Source organism: Euprymna scolopes, chromosome 45 (genome assembly GCF_053919585.1).
Source record: "Euprymna scolopes isolate OS-2025 chromosome 45, ASM5391958v1, whole genome shotgun sequence".
Classification (NCBI taxonomy): Eukaryota; Metazoa; Mollusca; class Cephalopoda; order Sepiida; family Sepiolidae; genus Euprymna; species Euprymna scolopes.
The window spans coordinates 43,133,417-43,145,268 of NC_136526.1; positions in this window are offsets into that span (position 1 = coordinate 43,133,417).

The following is an 11,852-nucleotide window of genomic DNA, read 5'->3' on the forward strand; positions in this document are numbered from 1 at the left end:
AGAGAGAGAGAGACACTCGAGAGGGAAAGAGAGAGAGAGAGAGAGAGAGACACTCGAGAGGGAAAGAGAGAGAGAGAGAGAGACACTCGAGAGGGAAAGAGAGAGAGAGAGAGAGACACTCGAGAGGGAAAGAGAGAGAGAGAGAGAGACACTCGAGAGGGAAAGAGAGAGAGAGAGAGACACTCGAGAAGGAAAGAGAGAGAGAGAGAGACACTCGAGAGGGAAAGAGAGAGAGAGAGAAAGACACTCGAGAGGGAAAGAGAGAGAGAGAGAAAGACACTCGAGAGGGAAAGAGAGAGAGAGAGAAAGACACTCGAGAGGGAAAGAGAGAGAGAGAGAAAGACACTCGAGAGGGAAAGAGAGAGAGAGAGAAAGACACTCGAGAGGGAAAGAGAGAGAGAGAGAAAGACACTCGAGAGGGAAAGAGAGAGAGAGAGAAAGACACTCGAGAGGGAAAGAGAGAGAGAGAGAAAGACACTCGCGAGGGAAAGAGAGAGAGAGAGAAAGACACTCGAGAGGGAAAGAGAGAGAGAGAGAAAGACACTCGAGAGGGAAAGAGAGAGAGAGAGAAAGACACTCGAGAGGGAAAGAGAGAGAGAGAGAAAGACACTCGAGAGGGAAAGAGAGAGAGAGAGAAAGACACTCGAGAGGGAAAGAGAGAGAGAGAGAAAGACACTCGAGAGGGAAAGAGAGAGAGAGAGAAAGACACTCGAGAGGGAAAGAGAGAGAGAGAAAGACACTCGAGAGGGAAAGAGAGAGAGAGAGAGAGAGAAAGACACTCGAGAGGGAAAGAGAGAGAGAGAGAGAGAGAAAGACACTCGAGAGGGAAAGAGAGAGAGAAAGACACTCGAGAGGGAAAGAGAGAGAGAAAGACACTCGAGAGGGAAAGAGAGAGAGAAAGACACTCGAGAGGGAAAGAGAGAGAGAAAGACACTCGAGAGGGAAAGAGAGAGAGAAAGACACTCGAGAGGGAAAGAGAGAGAGAAAGACACTCGAGAGGGAAAGAGAGAGAGAAAGACACTCGAGAGGGAAAGAGAGAGAGAAAGACACTCGAGAGGGAAAGAGAGAGAGAAAGACACTCGAGAGGGAAAGACACTCGAGAGGGAAAGACACTCGAGAGGGAAAGACACTCGAGAGGGAAAGAGAGAGAGAGACACTCGAGAGGGAAAGAGAGAGAGAGACACTCGAGAGGGAAAGAGAGAGAGAAAGACACTCGAGAGGGAAAGAGAGAGAGAAAGACACTCGAGAGGGAAAGAGAGAGAGAAAGACACTCGAGAGGGAAAGAGAGAGAGAAAGACACTCGAGAGGGAAAGAGAGAGAGAAAGACACTCGAGAGGGAAAGAGAGAGAGAAAGACACTCGAGAGGGAAAGAGAGAGAGAAAGACACTCGAGAGGGAAAGAGAGAGAGAAAGACACTCGAGAGGGAAAGAGAGAGAGAAAGACACTCGAGAGGGAAAGAGAGAGAGAAAGACACTCGAGAGGGAAAGAGAGAGAGAGAGACACTCGAGAGGGAAAGAGAGAGAGAGAGACACTCGAGAGGGAAAGAGAGAGAGAGAGACACTCGAGAGGGAAAGAGAGAGAGAGACACTCGAGAGGGAAAGAGAGAGAGAGACACTCGAGAGGGAAAGAGAGAGAGAGACACTCGAGAGGGAAAGAGAGAGAGAGACACTCGAGAGGGAAAGAGAGAGAGAGACACTCGAGAGGGAAAGAGAGAGAGAGACACTCGAGAGGGAAAGAGAGAGAGAGAAAGACACTCGAGAGGGAAAGAGAGAGAGAGAAAGACACTCGAGAGGGAAAGAGAGAGAGAGAGAAAGACACTCGAGAGGGAAAGAGAGAGAGAGAGAAAGACACTCGAGAGGGAAAGAGAGAGAGAGAGAGAAAGACACTGGAGAGGGAAAGAGAGAGAGAGAGAGAGAGAAAGACACTGGAGAAGGAAAGAGAGAGAGAGAGAGAGAGAGAGAAAGACACTCGAGAGGGAAAGAGAGAGAGAGAGAGAAAGACACTCGAGAGGGAAAGAGAGAGAGAGAGAGAGAAAGACACTCGAGAGGGAAAGAGAGAGAGAGAGAAAGACACTCGAGAGGGAAAGAGAGAGAGAGAGAAAGACACTCGAGAGGGAAAGAGAGAGAGAGAGAGAGAAAGACACTCGAGAGGGAAAGAGAGAGAGAGAGAGAGAAAGACACTCGAGAGGGAAAGAGAGAGAGAGAGAGAAAGACACTCGAGAGGGAAAGAGAGAGAGAGAGAGAGAAAGACACTCGAGAGGGAAAGAGAGAGAGAGAGAAAGACACTCGAGAGGGAAAGAGAGAGAGAGAGAAAGACACTCGAGAGGGAAAGAGAGAGAGAGAGAGAGAAAGACACTCGAGAGGGAAAGAGAGAGAGAGACACTCGAGAGGGAAAGAGAGAGAGAGACACTCGAGAGGGAAAGAGAGAGAGAGACACTCGAGAGGGAAAGAGAGAGAGAGACACTCGAGAGGGAAAGAGAGAGAGAGAAAGACACTCGAGAGGGAAAGAGAGAGAGAGAAAGACACTCGAGAGGGAAAGAGAGAGAGAGAGAAAGACACTCGAGAGGGAAAGAGAGAGAGAGAGAAAGACACTCGAGAGGGAAAGAGAGAGAGAGAGAGAAAGACACTGGAGAGGGAAAGAGAGAGAGAGAGAGAGAGAAAGACACTGGAGAAGGAAAGAGAGAGAGAGAGAGAGAGAGAGAAAGACACTCGAGAGGGAAAGAGAGAGAGAGAGAGAAAGACACTCGAGAGGGAAAGAGAGAGAGAGAGAGAGAAAGACACTCGAGAGGGAAAGAGAGAGAGAGAGAAAGACACTCGAGAGGGAAAGAGAGAGAGAGAGAAAGACACTCGAGAGGGAAAGAGAGAGAGAGAGAGAGAAAGACACTCGAGAGGGAAAGAGAGAGAGAGAGAGAGAAAGACACTCGAGAGGGAAAGAGAGAGAGAGAGAGAGAAAGACACTCGAGAGGGAAAGAGAGAGAGAGAGAGAAAGACACTCGAGAGGGAAAGAGAGAGAGAGAGAGAAAGACACTCGAGAGGGAAAGAGAGAGAGAGAGAAAGACACTCGAGAGGGAAAGAGAGAGAGAGAGAAAGACACTCGAGAGGGAAAGAGAGAGAGAGAGAGAGAGAAAGACACTCGAGAGGGAAAGAGAGAGAGAGAGAGAGAAAGACACTCGAGAGGGAAAGAGAGAGAGAGAGAGAGAAAGACACTCGAGAGGGAAAGAGAGAGAGAGAAAGACACTCGAGAGGGAAAGAGAGAGAGAGAAAGACACTCGAGAGGGAAAGAGAGAGAGAGAAAGACACTCGAGAGGGAAAGAGAGAGAGAGAAAGACACTCGAGAGGGAAAGAGAGAGAGAGAGGAAGACACTCGAGAGGGAAAGAGAGAGAGAGAGGAAGACACTCGAGAGGGAAAGAGAGAGAGAGAGGAAGACACTCGAGAGGGAAAGAGAGAGAGAGAGGAAGACACTCGAGAGGGAAAGAGAGAGAGAGAGGAAGACACTCGAGAGGGAAAGAGAGAGAGAGAGAGAAAGACACTCGAGAGGGAAAGAGAGAGAGAGGGAGAAAGACACTCGAGAGGGAAAGAGAGAGAGAGAGAAAGACACTCGAGAGGGAAAGAGAGAGAGAGAAAGACACTCGAGAGGGAAAGAGAGAGAGAGAAAGACACTCGAGAGGGAAAGAGAGAGAGAAAGACACTCGAGAGGGAAAGAGAGAGAGAAAGACACTCGAGAGGGAAAGAGAGAGAGAGAGAGAAAGACACTCGAGAGGGAAAGAGAGAGAGAGAGAGAAAGACACTCGAGAGGGAAAGAGATAGAGAGAGAGAGAGAGAGAGAGAAAGACACTTGAGAGGGAAAGAGAGAGAGAGAGAGAAAGACACTCGAGAGGGAAAGAGAGAGAGAGAGAGAGAAAGACACTCGAGAGGGAAAGAGAGAGAGAAAGACACTCGAGAGGGAAAGAGAGAGAGAAAGACACTCGAGAGGGAAAGAGAGAGAGAAAGACACTCGAGAGGGAAAGAGAGAGAGAAAGACACTCGAGAGGGAAAGAGAGAGAGAAAGACACTCGAGAGGGAAAGAGAGAGAGAAAGACACTCGAGAGGGAAAGAGAGAGAGAAAGACACTCGAGAGGGAAAGAGAGAGAGAAAGACACTCGAGAGGGAAAGAGAGAGAGAAAGACACTCGAGAGGGAAAGAGAGAGAGAAAGACACTCGAGAGGGAAAGAGAGAGAGAAAGACACTCGAGAGGGAAAGAGAGAGAGAAAGACACTCGAGAGGGAAAGAGAGAGAGAAAGACACTCGAGAGGGAAAGAGAGAGAGAAAGACACTCGAGAGGGAAAGAGAGAGAGAAAGACACTCGAGAGGGAAAGAGAGAGAGAAAGACACTCGAGAGGGAAAGAGAGAGAGAAAGACACTCGAGAGGGAAAGGAGAGAGAGAAAGACACTCGAGAGGGAAAGAGAGAGAGAAAGACACTCGAGAGGGAAACAGAGAGAGAAAGACACTCGAGAGGGAAAGAGAGAGAGAAAGACACTCGAGAGGGAAAGAGAGAGAGAAAGACACTCGAGAGGGAAAGAGAGAGAGAAAGACACTCGAGAGGGAAAGAGAGAGAGAAAGACACTCGAGAGGGAAAGAGAGAGAGAAAGACACTCGAGAGGGAAAGAGAGAGAGAAAGACACTCGAGAGGGAAAGAGAGAGAGAAAGACACTCGAGAGGGAAAGAGAGAGAGAAAGACACTCGAGAGGGAAAGAGAGAGAGAAAGACACTCGAGAGGGAAAGAGAGAGAGAAAGACACTCGAGAGGGAAAGAGAGAGAGAGACACTCGAGAGGGAAAGAGAGAGAGAGACACTCGAGAGGGAAAGAGAGAGAGAGACACTCGAGAGGGAAAGAGAGAGAGAGAGAAAGACACTCGAGAGGGAAAGAGAGAGAGAGAGAAAGACACTCGAGAGGGAAAGAGAGAGAGAGAGAAAGACACTCGAGAGGGAAAGAGAGAGAGAGAGAGAGAAAAACACTCGAGAGGGAAAGAGAGAGAGAGAGAGAGAGAAAAACACTCGAGAGGGAAAGAGAGAGAGAGAGAGAGAGAAAGACACTCGAGAGGGAAAGAGAGAGAGAGAGAGAGAGAAAGACACTCGAGAGGGAAAGAGAGAGAGAGAGAGAGAAAGACACTCGAGAGGGAAAGAGAGAGAGAGAGAAAGACACTCGAGAGGGAAAGAGAGAGAGAAAGACACTCAAGAGAGAGAGAGAGAGAGAGAGAGAATGACACTCGAGAGGGAAAGAGAGAGAGAGAGAGAAAGACACTCGAGAGGGAAAGAGAGAGAGAGAGAGACAGACACAGGCGAAATACCTCCATCCGTGAAGTCTTCAAAAACATATGTTCCATCAGAACCAGAATTTTTGTGAGAACAATTATTACCTATAACAAAACAAACTGATCCGTTTATTATTTAATTGGAATTCTTATTGAGATGTTTTTTTTTGTATTATTAATTCATTTATTTATTGCAGACTATTATCCTCATCTTTTAGTTGTTGTTTCATGACGTTTCGGTCAACTATCCCTCCAGCCTTCATCAGATGGTTAACCACAGAGGGATAGGAACGCCAAATCTCTTAAGTGTATCCTCAGCAATTACGGCCTTCCATAGTTGTCATCTCCTCACGTTTAGCCAACGAAGCTTCTGGTGCAGTGGATAAAGTTGTTGAATCTCTGCGGTTCCATGTGAGCATTGTCTGAAGATGGTGGTTTCAATCTTACCCAAGGCTTCCTTTCTAGGGCAATTGCTCTTGACATATCAAAAGCCTTCGACAAGGTATGGCATAAGGGTCTACTTCACAAGATTTCCAGCTACGGTATAACTGGAAGTGTTTTCTCAATCATTAAATCATTTCTCTCCGATGGGCTCATAAGAGTAGTGGTAGATGGACAAAAATCGGAGGCCTGAAATATAAATGCTGGAGTCCCTCAGGGGTCAATCCTGGGCCCAACTCTCTTCCTGATCTACATCAATGACCTCCCTAAACACATACTTAAATCATTCGTTGACATCTATGCTGATGACACGACCATCTACGGCAACACATCAAAGGCTGTAAATGACGAAGTTCTCTCGGATTCTCTCTCCTCTGATCTCGAGCGCGTGGTTCAGTGGGGGAAGATGTGGCTAGTTACCTTTAATGCATCCAAAACCAAACTCCTATCCTTACATCATCAATGCTCTGATCCCCAGCTGGCATCAATTGTGATGGATGGCTCTCGTCTGGGTGAGGCCCCGTGTTTTGACAAGCTTCTGGGTTTGACCTTTACTCCTGATCTGAAATGGAACACGTACATCAAGTCTGTTGCCAAGGTCGCAGGAAAGATGGTGGGATCCTTCTACCGCTCCAGAAGATATCTCACTACTGATGCAATTCTCTATCTATATAAAAGCCAAGTACGGCCAAGGATGGAATACTGTTGCCATATCTGGGCAGGAGCTGCCAAAAACAGCCTATCATGCCTTGACAGAGTACAAAATAGACTTCGTGGTTTAGTGGGGGATGCCCTTTTCTCTACCCTGCAACCTCTCTCCCACAGAAGAGACGTTGCGAGCCTATCCTTGTTTTATCGTTATTTTCATGGCAGGTGCTCGTCTGAACTCCAATCCCTGGTCCACCCTCGCCAATCTTTCACGAAAAACACCCGTCTAGCTGAATCCACTGTGAAAAATTTTCCCCACTCTATATCTGTGCCTAAATCAAAACGCGGATTTCATGAGCAAAGCTTCTTTCTTAGAACTGCACGCCTGTGGAACTCTGTTCCGTCTGCCTGCTTCCCTCCGGACTACAACTTGGATGTCTTCAAGTCTAATGTTAACAAATTCCTAATGAACCGCCCCCCTAATTAAACACTTCATAAAATCTCCTCACTAACGTGATGTACTTGCAATAACCCTTATCCCTGAGTGGCTTCCGGGCCTTGATAAGTGGTGATCACTGTGTAAAAAAAAAAAAAAAAAAAAGCTGGTCAGAGGCTTAGTTGGCCAAAATGTGGTGAGACGACAACTATGGAAGGCAGTAACTCCCGAGGATGCCGTTAGGATATTTGGCGTTCCTATCCCATTGTGGCTCACCTGACGAAGGCCAGAGGAATAATTGGCTGAAACCTCATGGAACAACAACTCGAAGATGAGGATAATAGTCCACAATAAATGATCCAGTTATGTTTTTTGTTCCAACTTGATTGACTCTTTTCGAATTAGAAATAATCATTTCTAATTTGTTCTGTAAATCGCAATTAGAAATATTTGGGCCAATATGCATCCCCAGCTACAGAAGTATGAATTATTTTATACCAGCAGGGTTACCCGAGCCAAAAAATAACTTATTTCTATTAAAATTTTTTATCTCTTCCAACATCCCCTTTCTCATCCACCCAACCCATTTCTTTCTAGCTGGACATGCACACATACAACTCTCCTTTATATAATAGATTCTACAAGTCTTTCAAAATTAGCACATAATACCCGCCTCCTCCCAATGAAACCTGGCTCATTGAGACCCAGTAAACAAGTTTTTCTAAATTTTAGATATTCATCCAGGACAATGCTGATCAAGAATATATCAACTTTGTGGGTGCTTGTTTTGTAGTTTTTGACATTTAGCTGGACATACAACTTCCCTTTATATATTAGATGAATTAAAAGGCTAGTTGCAATCTTATATTGTCAGGTAGAGCTATGCAGTCTCAGACTTGTTTTTTTTTTTTTTTTTTTTTTCATGTAACAATTGAACACAAGAGTTGTCTTTCTGGCCCAGCAATTAACGAAAATAACAAAAAACAGTTGAGAGGTCGCCAAGCTAATAAAAAACCTAGATTCCAGTAAAGCAACTGGCCCTGATGGCATCCCAATTATAGTGTTAAAAAAGCTTCAACCAGAACTTGCTCCCATACTTACGAAACTATTTAAGCGCTGCCTTAAGGAGAAGTGCTTTCTGACCCCCTGGAAGACCTCATCAGTTTGCCCTGTATTTAAGAATTCAGGTGATAAGTCATCTCCCTCTCAGTACAGACCAATAAGTCTTCTGTGTTATGAGTAAGTTGCTGGAATCAATATTAAATAGAGAAATAGTCAACCACCTCAGCAGGAATAACCTTCTTAGTGACACACAATATGGTTTCCGCTCTGCAAGATCTACCGCAGATGTGCTGACGGTTATATCCCACAGGATTAGTGAATCTCTTGACAAAGGCTTCCTTTCTAGGGCAATTGCTCTTGACATATCAAAGGCCTTCGACAAGGTATGGCATAAGGGTCTACTTCACAAGATTTCCAGCTACGGTATAACTGGAAATGTTTTCTCAATCATTAAATCATTTCTCTCCGATAGGCTCATAAGAGTAGTGGTAGATGGACAAAAATCGGAGGGCTGCAATATAAATGCTGGAGTCCCTCAGGGGTCAATCCTGAGCCCAACTCTCTTCCTGATCTACATCAATGACCTCCCTAAACACATACTTAAATCATTCGTTGACATCTATGCTGATGACACGACCATCTACGGCAACACATCAAAGGCTGTAAATGACGAAGTTCTCTCTGATTCTCTCTCCTTTGATCTCGAGCGCGTGGTTCAGTGGGGGAAGATGTGGCTAGTTACCTTTAATGCATCCAAAACCAAACTTCTATCCTTACATCATCAACGCTCTGATCCCCAGCTGGCATCAATTGTGATGGATGGCTCTCGTCTGGGTGAGGCCCCGTGTTTTGACAAGCTTCTGGGTTTGACCTTTACTCCTGATCTGAAATGGAACACGTACATCAAGTCTGTTGCCAAGGTCGATGGAAAGATGGTGGGATCCTTCTACCGCTCCAGAAGATATCTCACTACTGATGCAATTCTCTATCTATATAAAAGCCAAGTACGGCCAAGGATGGAATACTGTTGCCATATCTGGGCAGGAGCTGCCAAAAACAGCCTATCATGCCTTGACAGAGTACAAAATAGACTTCGTGGTTTAGTGGGGGATGCCCTTTTCTCTACCCTGCAACCCCTCTCTCACAGAAGAGACGTTGCGAGCCTATCCTTGTTCTATTGTTATTTTCATGGCAGGTGCTCGTCTGAACTCCAATCCCTGGTCCACCCTCGCCAATCTTTCACGAAAAACACCCGTCTAGCTGAATCCACTGTGAAAAATTTCCCCCACTCTATATCTGTGCCTAAATCAAAACGCGGATTCCATGAACAAAGCTTCTTTCTTAGAACTGCACGCCTGTGGAACTCTGTTCCGTCTGCCTGCTTCCCTCCGGACTACAACTTGGATGTCTTCAAGTCTAATGTTAACAAATTCCTAATGAACCGCCCCCTTAAGTAAACACTTCATCAAATCTCCACACTAACGTAATGTACTTGCAATAACCCTTATCCCTGAGTGGCTTCCGGGCCTTGATAAGTGGTGATCACTGTGTAAAAAAAAAAAAAAAAAAAAAAGGTTAAACGAAAATAAGTTACTAGAAAAAGGTAGTATCCAAAAACATAGTGAATGAAGGGGGGGGAGTAGCATCATAATGAAAGTGATTAAAACCTATACAGGATCTAACCTGACTCTGGTGCTGCCGTCTGATGACAAGAGTGAAGACAACTGGACATCAACTACTTATGCCGAACTATCAGTAGTAACAGGGCAAAAAAAATGATTCCACATGGCATGAAATGTAATTGTAAAATTATGTTGCTATCAATTATGACAACAGTTTGTACTAGGTGTGTTGGCATTAATACTATTCACTGTTATGGTAATCGTTAAATGATTAACACCTTGGTAGAAACATATGGACATTGCTAATATTATTATTGCTTTATTTTTGAACTTTTGAATTTAAACAATCCTAATTTGGGTTCGTCTTTAGCAAACCTATGTGATAAATCATTTCAGAGATTAATAAATGAAGAACGCAAATACACTCTAGCTGAGATATATATATATATATAATATAATATAATATATATTATATAACGGCTAAATACAGACCAAAAAGCATAATGAATTTAAAAAATGAAAATAAAGGTTAGCTAACCAGGTTTCGTTCCTCACTTATTTGGTTAGCTAACCTTTATTTTCATTTTTTATTTTTTTTTAATTTATTATGCTTTTTGGTCTGTATTTAGCCGTTATAAAATTCTGTACCTCCCCCCCCCCCCGGAAAATTTTCAAATATATATATATATATATATATATATATATCACACACACACGGCACAATCATATTGACAAACCGGTCCTCGCCAGATCACCGAAGTTAAGCAATGTTGAGCATGGCGAGTACCAGATGTGTGACTATTTGGGAAGGCTAGGCGCTGTATGTATCGTGCTGTGTCTTAGAAAATTCCAGGTTTGTATCTGGAGGCGCATTAATTCACCGGGAAAGATGCACCCCCAGTTTTCATTAAGACATGCATCTAGAAGGAAACTGATGTAAAACCTGCAATCTACTGTATACTCTGTCCTGTGGCAGTCATCTGCTCCGACAAAGGTTAGCAGTAATACAAAAAAAAATTGTGGTTGACTCTGCACAAAGCCTTCACCACTATAAAACCAATCATCTGTGTGGATTTCCTAGCAACTTGGTTGTTGTGGCGGGCACTCATACATCGAAATCGACAGAGGGTTCATCATATATATAAAATAAAGATTAAAAAATCTTTATACAATAATATATCAAAATCCAGAAAGATCTACATGAAGAAGTGGAGCAAATAATATAAATAATTAATGACAGTTCAAACTTAAACTTCATTTGATCCTCAAATTAATAAGGAAAAACATGTAAAATATAAATGTAACAATATTTCTAGTACTGAACAACGCCAGATTGCCTTGCTAAGCAAATTTGGGGATTCAAGTATGGTCATGTTATGCGTTGACACTAGGGATGTACCGATTAGCAAATTGGCTGATAATCGATTAATTGGCCTTTAATAATCAGTTGATTACTGATTAATAGGTTTTGTTGCCATAAATGATACTAATGTTAATTAAATTATAAACAAAGACAATTTAACTCCCTCTTTTGCTTGCCAGTGAAAATTTATCAGAATCATGCATTGTCTACGCCATATTATCAAATAACAGGCATGATACGCTGTTAACATGTAAACTTTTACAATTGCATTGAATTTGAGGCAAATGTAAGCATATGGAAAATTTCTCTCCTTTCTCTTCCCATCGCATTAACATTATTTTTTACTTTAAATTAAAAAAATTACTTCATCTTTCAGTTTCATGTTGAGAAATTATACAGTAAACCGCGACGATGTGCAAACTAAAAATAAAACATTCTTTATCAGCCATACTTTTGTTCGTCATTTTTGAACTCTTGCTACAATTGCATATTTTATTTTTCTGGTTTAGATAATGTATATTTTTTGGAGATAAATCTGATATCTAATAAGTAATTTAAGTAATTTAAATATGTAAAAAAATTAACTAAATATTGACAACAACCTTCAACTATTATGACAACCAGTTTTTGCTGAAAGTATTTTGATGTAAATATCAATAAGAATACAGCTGCGTGTAAATTATGTCAAACCATCAAAGGATGTCAAATCAGTGGAAACTTTTATAATGACTAATATGTTAAACCATCTTAGAAAAATCCATGAAAAAAATGCAAAAGTTGCAAATAAGAAAAGAAAGCACAATGAATATTCAGGGACAGACATTCCAGGAACAAATGGCAGCAACTACGAGCCTCCAGTGAAACACCAATTATATGGCTAAAAAGAAAATTTGGGATATTAATGATCACAGGTCACAAGAGATTCATCTCTATATAAATAAAATGAACTCATTTTTCCCGTCGGATTTTGACCTTAATAGGATTAAAAA